The following is a 21172-nucleotide window of genomic DNA, read 5'->3' as shown; positions in this document are numbered from 1 at the left end:
AGGAAGAGCTTGAGTAGTTTATCAATATTCTCGAAATTGAATTATTACAGATTTGTATAATAACTCTAGCCAGGCAAGTAAATTGTCCAGTCCCTGTTTGAATACTTTCAACAATAAGAAATGCATCCCTTTCTTTGAATAGTCTTATTTCATTCTGAGCATTGAAAGTTGTTTCTTAAAATAGTCAAAATTTGGTTCTCAAATAAATGTGGATCCTAGTTTGATTTCTTGGACGAAGTTTACAGAACAAATATAACTATAGTCTTACAATTATTTCCACACCTCTCTATGTACCTGGAGAATTTCCATTTCTACACAAAACATATCCAGATTTAAATGAAAGGGTTTTGTGAATCTTTCTGATTCTGGTTTATTGCTAGTTTTCCAATAGACTTTTATTGCTCTTTCCTGCCCATACAGAATAGAGTTCATGTATGCAAAGGAAGCCACTTCCTTGGCCTGCATCCTGGATCCTGAATCTATTCTCTAACCCATGATCTTTGAGGGCTTAGAATGGGGAATCACTGATGAAATTTATATAGAATAGTGCCATAGAGTGACCTTTATTTTAGATAATCAACCTGGTCTTCTTGGGGAGAGGGATTTAAATGCAGATTGAAGGCTACGAAGAGTCATGCAGTTGTTGTAGTAGGGCACTCCTATGGGAGAAGCAGCAATGAGGATGAAGAAAGGAGGTTGAATTAGAAATGGTAGAGATGGAACGTGGGTGAAGGAGAAAAAGGAATCAGGATGATGTCAAGATATCTAGCTTAGGTATCTGGGGGTAAATGGTGGCATCACAGATAGAGGAAGAGAACACTGGAGAGTCAGTTTTAAGGAAAAAATAAAGTCTTTATAAGTGTACTATCACTTAGCTCTTATTCCTCCATTTGCTTCACAAAAATATGATGGAAAAGCTTATGTAAAGACCTATTGTTTGTAGATATGTAACAGGGTGCTCCCCAGGGAAGGGGAAGGTTCCAGGTTTCCTGCCCCACCCAAAAGGAGGGTGGAGCTGAGCAGGGAGAGAAGCTGCAGAGGAGACTGAGGAAGGAAGGAAGCAGGATGGAGCCAGAAGGAGACATGGAGGAGGCACATGGAGTTGAGAGACACGTGAAGAAACTGCGCTGGCCTCTTGGTCGTGGACGGGTGACACAGATGTGGGTGAGACCCGTGGGGAGTGACAATGGTGGTTTTTGTCTTGATTTTGATTTTGCTCTTTTCCTTCCACACTTGTCTGGTTGTTTCTGAGCCTTTTCTCTGGGTCCCCACTGGAAGATGCTTTAGACTTGTGGCAGGCTTTGGGGCCTTGCTCTGGGCCAATCCCATTTGGATGGACTTTTACCCACGAGGGGACGGGTGACTTTGAGTGCTTGATTTAGAAACTAGATTCTTTGCCTTTCCTGTCTTGTTTCCTAGTTGTACTAAAGTTCCTTCCCATTAAAGTCTCATGTTTTTTGTTGATGTGGTGGATGGCAGAAACTATCTAGAACAGGCAGGTTTGTGGGGCCTGGTGTGCCCCTCTCTCTGCCCTGTAACAGATTGACTACAAAGCCACATTCCCTCAATCTGCTAATCTAGCATTCTGCTGGAAAAAGGAAATGAGTTTTATTTGACATGGCTGCACATCAGCTGGGTTCTGCATCCCTCTTCCATACATTGTTCAATCAATAGTAATCAACTGCTGTGGTTGGAAGTGTTTTAGACTCTTTTTGCCTAGTGAAATATGTCAGATCATAATATGAGGATTTTATAAACATGTTTCTGAGTCACAAAAGGATTCAAGGCACACTCACTTTGTGTCTCTCACTTTAGCTAACTACAGCTAAAATAAGGTCTTTATTAGCAAGATAAAATAAGTCTAAGTTTTTCACTGAAATTTTAGAAGCCATGATATTGTTCATCTGAAATCTAATTCCTATTGTGATTTAGAGGCACTGGGTTTGGAATAATAATCCCTTGTAAAGGGATTATTACTTGCCACATTGTGGCAAATTGTAAGGAAATGACATGGGAAGAAACCATTCTTTTGTAAAATCTTAAAATATTCCCTACCCTGATGTCTGGTAGGCAACCCGTTCATGCTATTTATATTCATATCCAAGTCACTTATTTATCTACAAGGCTCTTCTGACTTCGGCAGGCAGTTTGATTAGTTATGGTAGGACATCTGGGACAGAGGAACTCTAATTATGACTTAAGTCATGGAAAGCTTGAGGCTCTTCTCTGTTTGACTAATTGAACACTACATGGGTTCCAAAGTCAGGTGTCCATCTGCAAGAAGCAGGCTCCTTAGAAGTGTATTGAAGGCTGGTGCATCCCCAGGGGAAGTATGCCATTTTTTCAGGGAGCTGTTGTTTCCAGAGAGGGTGCTGGGGTCACTATTCATAGATCTTTCGCTCTTTGTAGAGATGTCAAAACATTTTTGTCAAGTCTACCTCTTACAAAATGATGTCAATTAACTCACATTAAACAACTCGCCAGCAAACCAGAAATGCCCCATTTGTTTGTAACATTTTGATAGTAGAACACCTCTCACCAGTTAAAGAACGTGTACTTTTACCCTTTCAAGTAATAAGAAAGTGTTTAGGGGGAAAAAGATAAAAGATGGCCTCTTATTGCTTATAAAATTTTATTGAAAACCAAGACTGATATTTCACTGACTGATCTGTTACATTAAGCAGTCAGGATTCATCCTGATTGGCTGATTCTGTGTGGTCAAAATTGTTTAATATTTTGATTATCATCCCTGCTCAAAATAAACAAGCAACACTTACCACTATCTTGGTTTAGATATATTTTATATGGACATTGGAAGTTCTTTCAGTACCTTTTTTTTGTATGCAGTCTGGGATTTCTCATTGCCTTTTAGCGTTCCTTTAGAGATAAAGATTATATTAACTTAAATAATAATGTTAGAGAATAATCCCACTCATTCAATTTCAGAATATCATTTGGTGATTCCCATTCAATAGTCCCTCTTAATTATCAGCCAGATATGGGTTGATTTAAAACACTTGGTGAAAAAAGAAACTGTTTCCCGTCTATAATCTCTCAGCTATCACGGAAGATTGATTTTCCTTTTGCTTAGATTTAATCTTTGTTTTGGTCAATTAATTGCTGAAGTGTCTTCAACTTAATAAGAATAGAATTGGTTCTGTCTCAATGACATTAGACTTTCAAAAAAAAGTGTATTCAAATATGAGCTCATAACACATACTGTTTATAAGATGCTTTCCATCCCCCAAATATTTTTATTTTAAGTAATAATGTATAGGATCTCAGTAATGAAAATAATTACTTTGAAATTATTTATTTAGGATAGAAGTTGGCTTGATAGCATCTTAAATTCTCAGTCTAGGGAGCCAGTGTAAAAGGAACTCTGGATGGGGAGTTTCTTTTGCCCACCCTTGTGATTTTTTTGTTTTTATAATTAAGTATTATTTATATTAAGCATTTTTAAATATTCTGAGCCAGAAATCTAACTATTTCCCTGGTAGGGTTTTTATATTTATTTTTATCTCATCCTTGTTTTTCTAAACAAGAAAGAGAAAAACTGGAGTCTCAGGAGCTTGTTGTGTTTGAAACTTATTAAGTGTTGCCTCTGGCTGTAGAGATCAAAACAGAGTTTTTCAAGTGAGTTCAGAGGAGGCGGTCTGTCATTCAACTGGTGGTGTTGCCAGTAATTGTGAAACCAGGTGTTGCTCTTGGGAAATGAAAGTATTCGATTATCAAAGATTATGGCATGCGGGCCACAGCGAGGGCTGCTCTGCCTCTGTGCACGCCTGTTACCTTCGCAAGTGATAAAGTGAATTATTCAGACTCCATCCTCAACCTTCTGAGACACGCTCCTGAGAAGTGCCTTTTTCTCTGGCTTTCTTTCAGCCACCGCCCGCCCCTGTATTTGGAATGTCTTGACTATTTCAATCTCCGTTCTCAGATTATAATCCCAGGACCACTTGCCCTTGCTGCTGTTGGTTTGTTAACATAGTGATTTACATTGATTTGAAAAGATTTAAAGCAGGTTCCAACTAGGTCCCCACCAGGGCTCTCTGACATCTCCAGGACGCGTTTACAAGAGGGCACAGTTCCGTGTGATAGAAATGAGGAACCATTCCTGATTCCTACCTGGGTCTGGGCCATGACTTGGGACATTTGCAAACCCTAGAGGGAGGAAAATTTAAAAAACTGGTGAGAGAGAGAAAGAGAGAGAGAGAGTCTGATGCGGTTTACACTTAACCACTGCTCCTTTGGGTGTGTTGAGTTTTTGAGAGACAACTCCCTAAATTTTCCCAAAATTTCTTTTGTCCAACTGAGAGCACCTATTAGGCACTGATGTAATTCTTTGAAAGGTATTAACAAAAGTCTCAGGGCCACAGCCTCAATTTTATATTTACCTTGATGTCTTGTCTTCATTTGAGAATCTCTTTGTGGGCTGAGGGATAAGATCCTAACAAGCACTGGTCTCTCTATTCCCCCAAAATTCTCTTTGTAAACTGTGTGTGTTCGCCTCTAAGTCATCTTTCTTGTAGTGCCTTCTGAGTCAGCTGATATTTTCAAAATATTTTTTAATATTCTCCCTGAAATCAGATTAAAAAATTCATGAGGTACATTCTTTATCTTCAAGTCACTCACATGGCAGGTCTAGCAAATGTTTCATGACATAGGACATGGACTGCCATTTATCTAGTCTGTTCTAGAAGTTTCCTTGCCATTTTCCCCAGATTATTCCAATAGTTTCCTTGCCTTGACAACACTGAAATCTATTTTTTGTCTCCCCAGGCTTGTGAGGTTAAAAAACACTTGTTTAGTTTATCTGCTTTTGTAGTAGTGGCTAAGGAACCTTATCTTCTCAGCCTATACCTCCCCTGAGGGGAAGTGGCTTTCAGAAGTCATTTCTCAATTCTGCATTTGCCTTCTCACTGGGATCTTGACTCCTCAACTTCTCTGTGCCTTGGAAGCTCTCCAATGCCTTCAAACAAATCATTTTTTTTTCCTTTTGAATTTTAGTTGGCTTTTCTTATTATTCTTGGCATGAGAAATGAACTGCAACAAGCAACTTCATCACAAAAATGGAAAGTCCTGATTTCCAATTTAAAAGTGATCGCATTTGCTCAATTGATAATTTACTTACCATTGACACATTTTATTGAATGTTTGTTTTGTTCCAAGTATTGCATTACCTATAAAAGTCATAAGGATGAAGAAAATATAATTTCCAATCTTAAGTTAAGACATTCTAGGTAAATTTCCAGAGCATCCTGTTGGAACAACTCAATTGGGTCTTGGGTTAAACTGCCCCAGCATCCTATTTAAACAGGAGGAGTAGACCAAAGGACTAGTAGTTCTGCCTTTCATTTTGTTCAAATATTTTGGCCCGCTGGACTGACCAAAGTGCCTTGCTAGATACCTTTGTGGGGGGAGGGATATGGGAGGAGGGTTGCTGCTTCCCTCAGCTTGCTCAGCTGAGGGATGTCAGATTGTGCTTTGTGCCCTTCAGGTGTAGGACCTCTGAGTGAAAGCAGCAGCCCTGTGTTGGGGACTCCACAATAAGAACACCTTCATTTGATCTCCTGAATCCTAACATGCCTGAAGCTAGATCTACTTCTGAAGTTTTTAGCTATATCAATCAACTAGTTTCTTTTTTTCTCTCCAAGCCACTTGCCATAAAATAGACCCGACTGCATGGAGAGTTCCAGCAGGAGAGGAAGGAGACAAAACTGTTACTTAAAGCGGGTAAGTATGTTCTTGCTCGAGAAGTCATTCTGATACCCTCTTATCTTTCAGTTTCCAAGTTGTTTCATCTCTTAGTGAAGGGCACATGGAGGGGCCCCAGGGAGGGAAGGAGATAAGGGCTGGCTGGCCTGCCAAATGGATGTGGTGGCTCTCCCCACCCCTGGGTCGACTGAGCAGGGTTTATTAAATATATGAATTTTGGGACAAGGGGGGAATTGTAGATTAAGTACATTAATGAAGACCAATGTATTAGGTCACTAGGCAAAAACTCACCACGTGATCCATACAACAAAACACCAACATCAGTGGAACTCATCTTGCCAAATAGCCAACACTCAGTTTCAAGTGCTAAAAAAATGAGGCTTGACTTCAAGTAATTTTGAATAATTTTACACCATTTCCAATTTTAATTTCTCTGTGGGAAGGTAGGAAATGGTGACAGTAACACAAAGACTTTCTGGGCATAGAGAAAGGTCTTGCTTTGTGAAATTTGTGGTTTGACACTCTCTTGCTTTGGGGAAACAGTTTGCATTATGTGGCTTCAGAGTCAAAGTATAATGTGAATTTCATCCAAGTCATACATCTATGCCCAAGCTTCCAAATGAAATGGATGCTCTGACTCTACTTAAATAGATTGATTCTGGATTCACAAAGTTGGGTGGAAATATGATTACATATTCTCTAATTTCTACACAAACCCCTACCTTGACCCCTGAAAATTTTGTCATTTGATACTTCATTTCCTCTTCAACTAATATTTAGGTAAGAAATATGATCATGACCTTCTTACTCTTCTGAGAAAAAAAGAAAAAAAAGAATGAATCTGGTAAGTCAATGTTATTTTATTTGTTTTAAGACAATGTTATTGTAAAAGCAAATTCTAGACATGTATCTGTTCTCTAGGAAGAGGAAACCCATGTGAGAATTGGACTAGACCTTCTGGAATGTGGGGTGAATCAGATCTGTCTAGAATGTCAGATATTCTCTGGAATTCTTGGAGGGGAGATGCAGAAGTGGAGAAAGGACTCTGACTTCAAAGCAGGGGGTCTTAGAAATTGTGAAGTATGACTCCACATAGTTTTGCACACAGAAAAAGTTCTGTTCTGAAATTCTTGAGGTACTTTATGAAACTGCTGTTTATATTTTATATGTTACATATGGTGCTCTGTATTATATGATGGAAACAGGGTCAGAGAAAGAATTGCTTTTTTATCACCAATTGTCTTATGCGACTCTCCCTTCCTTACTTCAAGTAAAATCGGATGTTTGAGGGAGGAGATGGGACGGTGAAGTAGCTGGGAAAGACAGAACTGGATGCCACTAAGAAGGAAGAAAAGAGAGAGTACTTTCCAGAATAAATGCACCTGCGCTGAAGTAGAGGCACTGATACTGTGTGCGTGCGTGTGTGTGTGTGTGTGTGTGTGTGAGCCTTTAAGACTTGTGTATGATTATACCTTCATTGAATAACTTTGAAATTTCCTTCCCTGCTTCCCTCTCTTTCCCCTTCCCTTTCTTTTTAAAATTTCAAACAGTGATCTATCTACACAGTTTCCTTTATAAGATGTAGAGTACCTAGTTGACTTTTTCCCCATACAAATAGTCACTTGTTTCAATACCCTTGATTCATATATGTATGGGTTTGTTGCCAGGTTCTTCTCTGATCAACTTTTTTTTTGATTTCTAATATCCTACCTAGTTCCAGTTAATAAAGTTTTATAATATATTTTGACATATGTGAAAGCAAATCTTTTTTATTTTTTGGTTACTTTCAAAAGGTTTACTTTTTTTATTTTCACATACATTTTTAAGGTCTTATTCTTGGAAAGTGTGCCTTAGAGACAGCAGAATTCACTTTATTATTGATCTTTCAGGATAGGATTTATTTTACTTGCTTACATATTAACAACAAAAGAAGTATTTTTCCTTTACCCTTTTCTCACACTCATTCATTTTTTACTTCTGAAACATTTATCCTCCCAAGAGAAAAATATGAGCTATCTTCAGCCCACAGTAAAATTCTCTCTTCTTTTTCAAGCCCAGTGATTCAAGTGTGACCCACACCATGCAAAGGAGATGTGTTTCACCACGGTGAATCCTCACAGCAGCACTAAGAGATATAACACACGAGCAAGAGGAGCCCTGTAGAAATCACTTTCATTTCTGAAAAATGTAAAAATGCTCATTAATCAGTAGGAAGGAAAGAAACCAGAGAAGAACTATTAGTATTTCTTCATTACAGGTAGTTCTTTAAAAGTGTTTTTTCTTTAAATCGAGTTCAGAATTATTCTGTTTACACTGAAATACATTCCCAGTGCCATGGGGATCATCAGATACATATCATGGCAATATATCTGATTTCTTGCCCAAAATAAATAAGAGTTTAATATCAGTTCCATCTCTAGGTGAAAATAAATAGCTCTGAAAATCAATTTTTCTCATTTTCTTTCATACTTGGCCTATAATGGTTGTTTTATGTTGTTCCTATCAGAACTCTGAAACTGAGTTGGAGTTGTGTGTTATATTCCAGTTCTGCCTTTTCTGAAAGCTAAATGAAAGAACATGTCTTTGCCAGAAATTCAGATTTTTACATTGCCAGTCTAATTTGATTTTTTGTTGACCGTCCTCAGTCAGCCTGTGTTAGGATCCTGTGGACTTTTGAGTTAAACAGATTTGGGTTGAAACTTTGCTCAGCCCTTTTTTTCTTTAATTAAAGGTATCAGTTGTTTACATGTCTATATAACTTTGAGGTTAGATTTTTACTCCGTGTTAGGTAGACATGTCTCATTCACTCCTCACCAGGCCTCCCATGTCAATGCCCTCGTCCCTCTCTCCTGTTCCCTCTGGTAACCAGTATATATTTCACTAAGATTTGTTTTGTTTACTTTGCCAATATGTTTTTCACTAAGATAGCATAATCACCTTGAAATCCATCAACTTTGTCCCAAAGGCACTATTTCATCCTTTTTAACAGCTGTGTAGTATACCATTGTGATCCATATTTAACTCCATAACAAAAAATTAATTCTAAATAAACTCAAGATTTGGATATAAGAACTGAAACCATAAAATACTTAAAACATTAGCTACATGACATCTACCACAAAGTTGTATCTAGGGGTGTAACTCCAACAACAAGGAAAACAACAACAAAAATTATATATATGTATATCCTCATATATTATATGATATATGTATCAAATATAGTATATAGACTTTGTATATTTTGTAAGATTCATAAGTATTTAATTTTCTTGGGCACCAATGTACATGGCATTGTGTTTTTAATTTTAAATTTCACTTTTTCATTGCTGGTCTATAGGAAAGTGTTGATTTGTATATTAAATTTGCATTTTATAAACTTCCTAGGGTATTTTGTTCAATTCTTTTGGATTTTCTGCATTGACATTTTCTGTTTATTTTAATATGTGAGTTTTGGGTTATTATTTATTTGCTACAGAAAAACAATCATAAATTTGTATATTATTGTTGGTAATAACTTATCTACAAATTTAAAATGCTTTTAAAATCCTTATTGACTTCTAGATGTTCAAATCACAAGATAATATTTCTATATAATAAAAAACAATTCAGAAAAAATTATGGAACAATGTATTATAAGATGTGTGTGTCATACATCGTATATACAGATGGAGGTACATACACAAAATTTTAATGTGACAATGTCATCTCTTTGTGGGGATGCTATGCAATTTTCATTTTTGTGGATATGAATTTTTATGTTTCTACCTTTAAAATATGTAAAAGAGAAAAAATTACTAGTCATCAAAAGCAAGTCCATTTTGCAAGTGGGTGAAGTACTATCTTCTTTCCTAGAAAGGCAGAGAGTTGTAAATGAATGTTAAGAGATATAAGAAGTGAGATAGACTGTGTTCTTTGCCCAGAAGATCTATGGCATTCATTTTCAACTGCAGATGTATAAAAACAAGAAAGCCAGCCAGAAACATCACAAAATATTGCCCGGGCAGGTATGCTATTTAGGATAAACACAAATCAGCTGCCTACAGGACCCTTAAAAGCAGGTGATGACATTTCCTATTCTGGTGGGAGTGACAGCGTCACCAGTTTTTAAGGCGTGACACTTGCTGGCCCTGACAAAGACCAAGGTTCAGCCCAGCTACCAGCGGTGTCACTGAAAAGTCATTGAAACTCTCAGAAGTTTGGTTCCCTCATTAGAAAAACTGAGAAAACATTTTTATGTCTTTTACATGGTTTTTGTCAACACCAAACCAAATGAAATAATAAAAGCTTTGTGGCCTCTAGCGTTTTATGCAAATGCTAGCTATCATTCTGAAGATGCCTGTCATAGCCAAGGTTATATAAATTCTAGAGCTATTGAATATAACAGGAATTTTTGCTTGGAAAATGTTAACTCTTGCTGCTGTCGTCCTAATTATGTCCCTTTACACAGTCTTAATTTCTGCTCTGACCTTCAGTCTTGCACACCAGGGTGGGTCTATTGGATTTCTGACAGTAAAATCTGGGGTTTAGGAGACCCTTTGAGCAACGGTTGTCTAAACAGGATATAGTTTTGCAAGTTCCAACTTTCTTTCAGTCAGTACTTATAAAAATCTAGTGTTTATGGTGTTCTGAGTCCTGTAGTCACAGCAGCAAATGAAAGAAAATACCTATCCATGTGATGCTTACAATTTAAAGGCTGGGGTGGAGGGCAGCGATACAATAAAAACGAGTCTATAATAGGTCAGGTGTTTGCCAGGGCCCTGCTGGGCCAGCTTTCCACTCATGTTTGGTTGTGTCTGCCTTGCAATGAAAGGCAGCTTAGGAGAGGCTCAATTTCCTTTTCTCACCCCTGAGTTAGGAACCAAAAATATTCATGTATATTGCCCCAAAATAGGACAAAAAGGCATCCATTGAAAGGTACAGTTTGAAGAGAAATAAGTCAGAAGGACAAAGATGAACATGAATGACTTTGCTCACACGAGGTATACAAGGGAGCAAAGCAAAGGCATGGACCAAACCAACAAAAACAAACCCTTGGATTCTGACTGGGAACTGAGGTCACCAAAGGGGAGGGGCATGGGTATTGGGGGAGAGGTCTGGGTGTTGGGCGCTTGGGTGGTGGGGATGTTGTGATAATACAACTCAAGGGTATGAAGCTGTACTCACACATGCAGTGTGTAAACCAACACTACTTCAAGAAAACATCAACAATAAAGAAATAAAATAAATAGCTTACAGAAAGGTCCCAGCCCTTCTGTGCTAAATGGCTTGTAAATTCACCAGCACCCACCTTACTACATACTAAAGGAGAAGATTAAGAATCTGAGTAAGAGGAAACTTTTATTTTTATTTTTTGTGAAGTTTTACTTACTGAGGTCATGTTGATTTACATCACAGGACATCTCTTACGGGTATAGATTTATACCTCTAAATGTTTGTTATTCCACTACACCCACCATCGAAGCCTCAGCAATCCTCCATTCAGCCCCTTCTCCCCATTGCTCCCGGCCCACACATCCCCTTCCAGAGCCTCAGGCATGGTCCACTGTGCTCTTCCCTCCCTGTTTTCTCCCCTCGGCTCCCTCCTGGATGCCTCAGATCTATGGTCAGCTCTGAAGGTTTGTGTTTGTTTGACCTTTTGTTTGGTTTCTCCACATTCCACACAGAAGTGAAACTACCCAGCATTATCTTTCTGACTTACTTCACTTAGCATAATGGTCACTTTTATTTTTTACTTTTTTAAAGATTTATTTGTTCATGCATACAAGAACCAGGATATAGGTCAAATGTGTGGGAGGGTGAGAGGATTAGCCAGAGACAGAGTGGGGAACAGAACAGGCAGATTGACGAAATGCACTGCTGAGGGGAGCAGTGGGTGAGACAGGAGAGGTCTGCTGTGCCATGTGGGTAGCTCCCTGGGCGGGGATCTAACTTGTGCTGCAGTGGCTGCGGACAGCTTCATAGGTTGCGTCTTAACCCCTTGTGCCATCAGGCCCCACTTGCGCCACCAGGCCCCACCCTAACCCACCCTAACCCATCCCAACCCACCCCACTTTTAAATGGTCATGATGGCTTTAGAAAAGTTTCGCGGCTTACAGAGAGCCTCCTCACGTGTTTGCACTAATCTACACTCAGCTAAGACTTCAGGCGAATCTGCAAATCTCCAGCGCTCTCAGGGCAGATTTTTCCTCCAAGCCAACTCTACTCCCTTGGCTTCTCTGTCTTCACACATCAGGCTTCTTGTTACTCAGCCAAGTAAGTGAAAAATAGTAGGGCCCTCCAATCTCCTCTGCTCCCCACTTGCAGCTCTGCTTGCTGCCTGTAGGTAACCCCAGTGTCTTCTTGCTATCTCGTCCAAAACAGATATTCTGCAGTTTCTAGTGTGAGCTTGGATTGCTTCCTAATTTCAGATGAGATCATTTTTTATTCTATCCTTTATCCTTTTTGTTCACATAAGCATATTTCAAACAATTTGTTGAATGTCTTTTTTAAACAGCCATTTTCTCTGGACTTGTAAAAGTTTTTTTCAATTAAGAACTGCCTAAAACTTATTATTATTTGTTTTTAATTTCTCTGCTATTAATCATATGGGCAAATGATTAATCACCCTATCCTTTTTTTCTTAGGTGGGGGATGTGAGTTTGGGATTAGAAGGGACTGTTTTGATGGAAATAAATGAGGAACCAGTACTATGAAAATGGACTGTGAATTTTTAACTTTTATGCAGTCGGTGTGGTTTCTTACAAATTCATGGCACTGTCTTTGTACCTTAGTATTTACTACAAATCACTAATATATAATGGCGGTATAATAACTGCCATTCCTCTTGTACTTTAAACTGCAAATAGCTATTTTTTTAAAAAGAACGGTGGCTGCCTCTAGCCAGCAGTCCCCAGCACTTGCTAGATGAAAACACTTAATGCGTACCCCCACGCTTGCAGGTGGGAGAATAAACCACTAGCCATTTCATGGCATCAGGAGAGGATGGATCTGTTGGGGTGATGCTTCCTTGCCTGGGGCGCATATGTGCACCCTGGGGTCCCTTCTGTTTCCATCTCCATCCCTCACCTTGAGCCTGTGGGGGTGCCACAGGCCAAGTGAAAGCTCCTGCTCATTTTTTAGAAATTGTCTTCTGATGTCATTTTTCTTTATCAGTCATTTTTCTTTCTTTTTCAGCCATCATTTATTTTCCTTCCACCCTGTTTAACTGTTTCCCTTGGTTTTCTACACATAACTTTATTTCCAGCTTGTCTGCAGAGCAGTTACACTTAAAGCTGTGACTATAAGTAAGAGAGGAAACGTGTTATCTTCTACAATAAAGAAGATGGTGAGGGTATCTGTGTGCGGTGAGAGAGAGGAAGGAGCAATCAGTGTAGCTGATATTTACCTGCCACCTCAGGTCTGAATGTTCCTTAGAGCTTGCAAGGGAGAAAGGGAGTGGGCATTTTGGAGGTGCTGGAAGATCCGTCCAAATTTCCATCTCAAAGATTGCTCCAAATTACATTACAATAAGAATTCACTATATTGACAATAACATGCCCTAAGTTCAATGGCTAATGAAGCCGTTTTCCTGTTGTTTTAACTTGCACTTTAAAGCAATGAATCTGGGAATAAATTAGTTCAACTTTAAAATGCACATGCATAGAAAAGCACTTCATTGGTCAGAAAGTAGAAGGAATTTTGTCAAGTTAGATGTCCTGAAAAACAAGATGGGTATGTGAATCCTTCTAGATGGGGTGATCTGCTAGTGGCCCTGGCACGGCTTACGTGGCCTAAGGTGTCTGAAACATTCCAGCGAGTCTGTCAGTCATTCCACAAACACACTTCTGAATGGTGTCTCTCTGCTCACTAGCCTAGGCACACAGCGGCCCCACAGCCATGGCCTTCAAGAAACTCAAGCATGCTGAATGGGGGTGGCGGGTGGGGCAGGTGGCATATGAAACCCACAAACAAAGCCAGAGTTTCAGAGTGTACCGAGATGCCTCCAAGTCTCGTAACTGCTATGAGGGTGCACCAGAGAAAACAAGAGACAGAGATGTCCTTATTCTAGAGAGAACCACAAAGCTATTGCTCGTTGCTGACCTGGGTCTCCTGGCAAGCTCTCCCAGGCTTTGTTGAACCAGAGCTTCTACTGGCCCACTCTGTACAAGGTGAGGACTGTGAAGGCAAGAGATCCATGGGGATTCCTGTCGCTGGCCTGGTGGGGAACTCATGGAAGAAGGAAGAGGGTGCTCCCCAATCCTTGAAGCTAAGTGGGAATAGGGAAAGATGGGGGTACCTGCAAGAAGGTGCGAGAGGACAGCATGTTGCTTACTGTCAGACAGACTGTCTTGGCATTGTTTTGCCACTATGTCCATGTTCCTCCGTGAGTAGGGGGCAGAATTGGGAACAGACAGGAGAAGGGCAGTGGCCACACTGCTGAGCGCCAGTCACTGGGTGTGTCTGGGTGCCAGTGTATCCAGAGTCAAGTGGAGTGTGGCCAGAGAATGACCTCGCTGGTGTCTTACACAGAGGACTGCCCCTAAGGCAGGGGACGCAACAGTGAGAGTCTAGAGATAAGAATTTGGTGATAGGAGTTGAGCCAAATGGATGAAGCAGCCCTGGCCCAGCTCGCATGAGTGGGGCCCTGAGCATCCCTCTGTGCCTTAGAGGAACCAGCACTGGGCTTTGACTCCAGGGTCTGTTGGGCTGGTCTGTGTGGTCCCGTTCAGAGCTACAGCCATTAAACAGATTCCCAACCAGGTCCCATTAAAAAAAAAGTATGTTTTTTTCCTTCTTTTGAGTCTCTGCTTCTAACCCCAGAGGAATTAAAGCCCAGAAAGGTGAAAGTATCAGGAGAGCTCTGAACTGCATGTGAGATGGCCATTTTGAAATTGGAATCATTTTAATAATAAAAACTCCTGGGAAGCTTATTATCTAAGACATCTGTGAAGAATAGCAAAGGTGTATGCCATATAGCATAAGTGAATAAAAAACTTAATGTATTTTGCCCCGACTGCATTGGGACTTGTCAGTAACCAGCTGCACAAATAGAGAGCCTCTTCCCGGGAAATGAGGGCGATAAAGAAAATAAAGGGAAGAAATGAAATAGAATGCAATGAGTAGGAGAGACAAAGCCGCTTGATCTCAGGGAAGCAGGGGAGACCTATTTCATCCAATGGCATTTTATTGAGTTTTTCTGTATTCCACGCACTGTTCCCAGCGTTGAGGTTATAGCAGTAAACAGAGCAGACAAAAAATAAAACCACCAGTAATTTTTGCTGGAGGTATGCGATAGCAGTGGGATGAAGAGGGCAGCGAAGCAAAGACATGAGACAAAAAGGAGAGAACGCTATATTAAAGTTACTGAAAAAGGGACAAACACAATGTGTGGGAATTTCAGGAAAAACATCAGTGAGTGAAGCAGAGTGAAGGGGAGATGCTCCTTGAGGAACATGCTAAGGAGTGGGGGGCTCTTCCTCCAGTGCAATGGGACGCCCGTTGGAACTGCAAGTAGGATAAGTACATGACCTCATCTCTATTTTAGAAACTTTCTCTGATTGCTTGGTGATGGAAGGATTGTGGAAAATGGTGCAGGCAGGAGACAAGATAATCACAGCTCTTCGTTTTAGTAAGAATAAGTAATGTCGGTCATTTCTCAATGCCCCATTTTCTTAATTCAAAATATCCAGGGGTGGAGATACTTTGAACTTAGGAAAATGAAATATTCAGCACTTTTATGCTTTAGTAGACCTAGTTAGAACTTAATTGATTTAGGTTAAATAAGACTTACATTAAACTGATTGCTTTCGATTTAAAGATAATATCTGGCAGCTGAGAAAGGAAATAATTTTCACATGGTTGGCAATGTTTGAAATAATTACTCAACTTCACTTGGAAAAAGGTCTAGGAGTGATTTCATTGCTTTCTTCAGAGCACATCTTCTTACAAATTACACCACCCGCAGGAGAGAAGGGTTCAAGGACATCCTGGGAGTAACTTAAGCAGAGGCTGAAATAACATATTCTAATATATGATGTGCTGATAATATTTGGCAAAACCATTTGGAAGAGACCCAAGCTGACAAAATAATCCGAGTTAATAAGCTCCATTGAGTGATGTCCACCAACTGATACTGTGAACTCAACTTGAACTTCAGTCATAAAACTTAGAAAGAGGAAAATTTCCTCAGTTGCATGTTTTTCATTGCAACATGATTGACCTGAGCATGAGATCGATTCTAAGAATAACTCTAAGGGGTAGAACAGTTCAAGGCCAAGCTCAAAAAAATGGAACAACTCAACTTGTGTGTGTCACCTCAGCACCCATGCCTAAACTTATCTGCACTGAGGAACTTCTTGGGCACCCAAGCAGGGCAAACATTTTCCTCTCCAGTTGGAAGGGAAGCTGCAGATCTCTGTAAGCCCCCAATAAACAGTTGCTGGGACATGTTAGAATGCAAAGGAATCAAAGAACACATAGATCGGATGACTTCTTTGTCAGTTACAAGTAAAACCCATGTAGATCAATGCAATTTATCTACCAGCTTTAGCAACTGTCGTGTCATGATTTTTTTTTTTAATTTGAAAAAGTTAATCACATTTATTGTACTTTTTTTCCTTCAAAAATGTAATACAGACTTAGAGAAAATTTAGGAGCTAGAAAATTATGAAAAGGAAAAGCTAAAACTAAGATTAGCTAAAACACACACACACTCTTTCTGTAATCTTGTAAACATACAACAAACACCTTTCTTTGTCATTAAACCTAACAGGTTGTAGCATAATGTGACAGTTGAGTAATGTCTTAGGGTTTCCAAAACAACCTAGAATATATCCATCCCAGGCAGCCATTTGGGAAGTCCTGGTACACACCAATTCAATGCTGACGTTGAGATTCACAGATTGGGACAGTCTTCCTGATTATCAAGGAAAGACATTCAGTAGATGGCTAGGTCTGTAGGACTGATCTTTAGGTCTTAAGTTGGGAGAGAAGAAACCTCAGACACCCTTAGCCCAAGAAAGGCAGACAGGTCATGTCTGATTATGTGAGGAGAGAGGGAACATAAACATCATAACATGGGCGTGTAGGGCTCCTGAGTCCCCGGGGGACATTTGACCCAGCATTTCTGGTAGGATCTACCCTTGTCCTGGGGTGACAGGTCCTCCCCAGAGTTCATTTGGAAGCCGGGCTCTTCTCTGGGTTCTAACCCTGTGCCTGTCATTCTCAATACTTGTGGGGAAGACTCTGAACTCCAGGAAGGTGATTTATGATTGAGATCCATAGATACCAATGGAAGTCTATCAAAAACTCTGCCTTGAAGAGAGAAAAATACCGGATAGTCTCACTCATAGCAGGAATTTAGAAAACCTAAATAAGGGGTCAGGAAAAAGGCTAATTATAATAAAGTAGAAATCAAAATCAACAAGCAACTATAAACCAGAGAGACACACTATGGGGGTAGGAGGGATTACCGTCAAAATAAGGGGGTAGGAATTGTATGGGCACTATAACCTGATGAAAATGCATGCATTATGCAAAAATGAAAAATGATGTAAAAAATATATAAAATAAAAAAAAAAACAACTCTGCCTTGGAGACAAAGATTTGAATAAAACTCAGTCCCTGTCCTCAAGGATCTCACATTAGAGAGATTCTTATTTTTAACCAAGTGCCATTTCAGCAACCAAGCAGCTGGTGTCCCTGAGTGGATTTCCATCTTTCAGTGACATTTCTTTCCCATCCCCTCACAAGGTCTTTCATTTGCATCCAATCAGCTACCCAGTGAGTGTCTAGGTTGAAGTCTTTGCTCTCCATCGGAATGTTCTCTGCTCCTGCTTTGTTCAGACTCACTTTCCTTCTCACCTGCTGGAGTAATGGGGTTTAGATTTAAGAAGTGGATTGAAACTAACAAATCATGCAGGCAATACACATAGATTTTTTTAATCAAAATTTTTTATGGGATTATAATAAAACATCCTAACAGCCAACTTTGCTGATCACTGACATTTTAGCAAATGCTTAACTAGAGTTAGTGGCTAAATCAAGTGTCAGTCACCCTGGCGTTCAGGTGTGCTCATGCAGTTCAGTCTACGTGCCTTTTGCATCTGTAGCTTAGGAGAGTGGTTAAAAAAACTCCAAATTTTAGTGTTTGTTAATTGTTACTGTTTTTAGCAGCATTACAAGAAAGTAATGAGTTGAAGAAATAACTGGCGAAGAAGAAATGAAAAATCTGTGTGTTGGATAAAACCAAATGCTTCTGGACCTAAAACAGTAGGAGATAAGACGGAAAAAATTAGAGGAAAAAGATGTATCAATGCTTCTCATTAACCAAAGAACTCAGCCCTGGGGCTAAGATCACATCAAGAATATTGTTTTTCATCTGAGCCGGTTACTTAAGTTGTCTCAAAGGAGCAGTCACTAAGTTAGAAGCAAAGATGAATGCAGGTACACAAAGAGAGAGATTTAGAAATGTGTCTCAGAAATAACTTTGGGTGTAGTTACAGGCGAGGGGCACTAACTGAAAGCAGATCAACTAAGAGGTCACTTAAGTTTGTGAGGGATTTGTATCGCCAAAGTAACCGTGAACTCGACTTCAAAAAACATTATTTCATCTATAAAACAATCATACTGTCGTTAAAAATATCTTACCAAATAAAATCTGTAGAGCTCACAAGGAAGACGTCCTCCTCAACACTCACTTCAAATGTGACGATGGAATTTAATAAGGAAGCACCTTTTTAAGTGCCAAGCCAGAGCCTTCCAGAGCAATGGACTCATCTGCAACGTCCTGGGCTGGAGTCCGCAGTGCTTGTCCAGCAGGGACTCCCACTGCTAAGCACCAATGGCTCCTGTTTCACATTCATCTCTTTTTTGAGTGGTCATTTTGTTGCCAGTATCCAAATCTAGCTCTATCATTGTGAGTCGCGTACAGCAGTGGACAGATACCTTGCTTCCTTAATTTATTTACTGTCTGACTATGAGAAACTACATTTTTCCCGGTGTAGTTTCTGTGCATAGCCCACACAGAGCCCATTAGGAACTCCTGCCAATTGCTCACCTCCCCACCCAAAGGGGAAAATTATCATGCCAACCTCTACTCTCACACCTTGTTGCACTTTCAGAGCAGGGCCGGGGGCATCACTGCCCTTCACCTTGCTCAAGTGAGAGTCAGACTTCTGTCATGTCCACAGAACTCATCCAAGCTCTCCCAAGACTCTCCAGAGCTCTTGATTTGAATCAAAGGGGGAAGAATCTCCTCAGCCCACCCCTTTAGAAGAGGACTTACGGATATGCCAGTAGCTCTCTTTTCTATACTTCACTCTACCAGCTCCTCACACTTCACTGTCAAGGTTTTTTATTTTTTAGAATTGTGGAATCTTTAGACATACTTTCTGTGAATTCTGTTTCAAGTCTCAAATGTTATCTTGGATTTTGGTCCCGACTGATTTGGGGTATCAACTTAGTCATCTTTTTAATAGGCTCTTGCTCAGCTAAGTCTCTCTTACAAATGATGTGAAACCTAATAAAAACTAGCTTAAGCAAAAAGTAGGCTTATTGACTTACATAAATGAGAAAGAATAGTGTTTACTTAGACACAATGGGATTCACAGCTCATCAGGCATTCTGTATAAAAAGCACTGAGATAATTTGAGGATCTGCACTTTGTTACTCTCCTCTAGGAAAGATTCACATTAACTTCTATCAGGCAGATGGGGATGGGAAAATAACCTTCAGTTAATCTGAGATTGAAATGACACAAGGGAAGTCATTCTCTTTGTGAGGGTTTGACAATTTCTGATTTGTCCCCACTGTTAGGTGACAACGCTCGGGGGACTCTAGCTGAAAGCCTGCGTTGTTCACCAAAGCCCTCTTTGATGGGTTCTGAATTCCAACATTTGTACTTTCTAGTCCCAGCTCTGCTAACCTCTGCTTAGCTTCTGCACATTTCACATCCTGCTTTGGAACTGGCAGATGCATGCTGGGAAAATGTGGTATGATATAGAGGGTTCAGATTTCAGGGCCTCCCTTCTCTAGGATCTTGGTCATTAGCATCCTCACTGCCTTGAAAAATTTTTTGATGCTCTCCATTGGCTTAACACAAACATTTGCCTCTCCTTCCTAGAGGCAGTGGCTCTGAAGCATGGCCCACCATTTCTAGAAGCAGAAGTCCCAAGAGGCAATATCACACTGTGGTTGAGAAAATGGACTCTGGTACTGATTCTATAGGTTCAAACTTAGTCAACCACTCACAAGCTGTAATTCACTGGGAAAATCATCCAGTTTCTCTGCCCATTCGTTTCTTCACCTTTATATAAGAACAACATGGTACATACCTTGAGGGGATTGTGAAGAGCAAAAAAGCTTTTAAAGCAATGTCTGCTATATTGACATATTGTTCCTGATGTTTGTGCTAGAATGAATTTAAATGATGAAACATTTATTGAACACATAATTGTACTCTGGTGCCTTGGTGATACAAATGAGAACATTTCCGGCCTTGTTTCTGCAAAGACCTTAAAATCGAAGTCATATAATTCCAATGTCCATATTTATGCAGACAACAGAATGAACCAAATCAATTGTTACAATCACAACCGGGTCACTTCAGGAGAAGAGAAGGTTTAGAAAGTTTTATGAACCCAGAGGCCACCTGAGGTTCCAAAGGAACCTTTTTGACAAGATTTATCAGAGCATGGTTGAAACTGCTTGAGTTTTAGTTAGTAGAATCAGTGATTCTGAAAAGAGGCTATGTTTCTGTTGGCTAAATGAGTTGAATATCCAGAAAGTCTCTTCTTTGAACAGATGTTTTCAGGTAAGTTATCCCTGCACCCTATGGAAGCAGGTGCTGAGTTCATTTGCATTTTGGTTCCATTATTAGCTGTTAAGCATAAAGGGCAAGGATTTCTTTCATACTAATCCGAACCACCACATGCTTTCCAACTAATTCTTTAAAAGGGCAGGTCAGAATTGCTTGAGGGCCAGGCTTTTTTCAAATTATAAAGGTCCCCAGTGAGTCATTATATTGGATGTTTTAAAAAATGATGAAAATCAGTAGATTACTTCCTTTTATCATTGAAATAAAAATTTTCTCAATCCATTGTCTTCAAATTAATCTCAGGTATATTTTATAACTATGAATGAAAAATGAAATGTTTAAAGGCAATGGATTTCTTTTTGACCACTTACTCAGTGAAAGAGCATATTGTTAGATTCTAGGGACAAAAGATAGGCATTTGGCTCTTTTATTTTGCATAAGGAGGAGATGGCTAAAAGAAATCTGGGGACAGATTTAGAGGATAGACTACAGAAATCCACTGCTTTGCTGGAAGAAAGTTAGGAAGGATTTGTCATAATTGACATTAATCAGAGCTAACATTTATTGAACAACTCCTTGGTGCTGTTAGTACCCTACATACCTCAATTCACATAAATCTCAAAACATTTATGCAAGGTGTGATTCTGGACCAGAGGCATC

General features: G+C 39.7%; 1 long non-coding RNA gene across 2 annotated transcripts in view; it reads left to right on the top strand.

Annotated features, from left to right (window-relative positions):
• Positions 1-1048: 1048 nt before the first annotated feature.
• LOC129145040 (uncharacterized) overlaps positions 1049-21172 on the top strand; it is a 29702-nt gene continuing 9578 nt past the window's right edge. Inside the window, exons 1-4 of one of the 2 annotated variants that reach the window (XR_008550037.1) lie at positions 1049-1164; positions 5658-5736; positions 6499-6562; positions 7772-8894. This is a non-coding gene — a long non-coding RNA (uncharacterized LOC129145040). Of the gene's footprint in view, positions 1165-5657; positions 5737-6498; positions 6563-7771; positions 8895-21172 lie in introns of those variants that run through there. The other variant, XR_008550038.1, reaches the window with a different exon arrangement.

This window comes from Talpa occidentalis, unplaced genomic scaffold (genome assembly GCF_014898055.3).
Source record: "Talpa occidentalis isolate TD23 unplaced genomic scaffold, MPIMG_talOcc4v2.1 talOcc4.8, whole genome shotgun sequence".
Taxonomy (NCBI): domain Eukaryota; kingdom Metazoa; phylum Chordata; class Mammalia; order Eulipotyphla; family Talpidae; genus Talpa; species Talpa occidentalis.
Note: the sequence above shows the minus strand (reverse complement) of the source record. Positions and strands in the feature narration are given on the sequence as shown.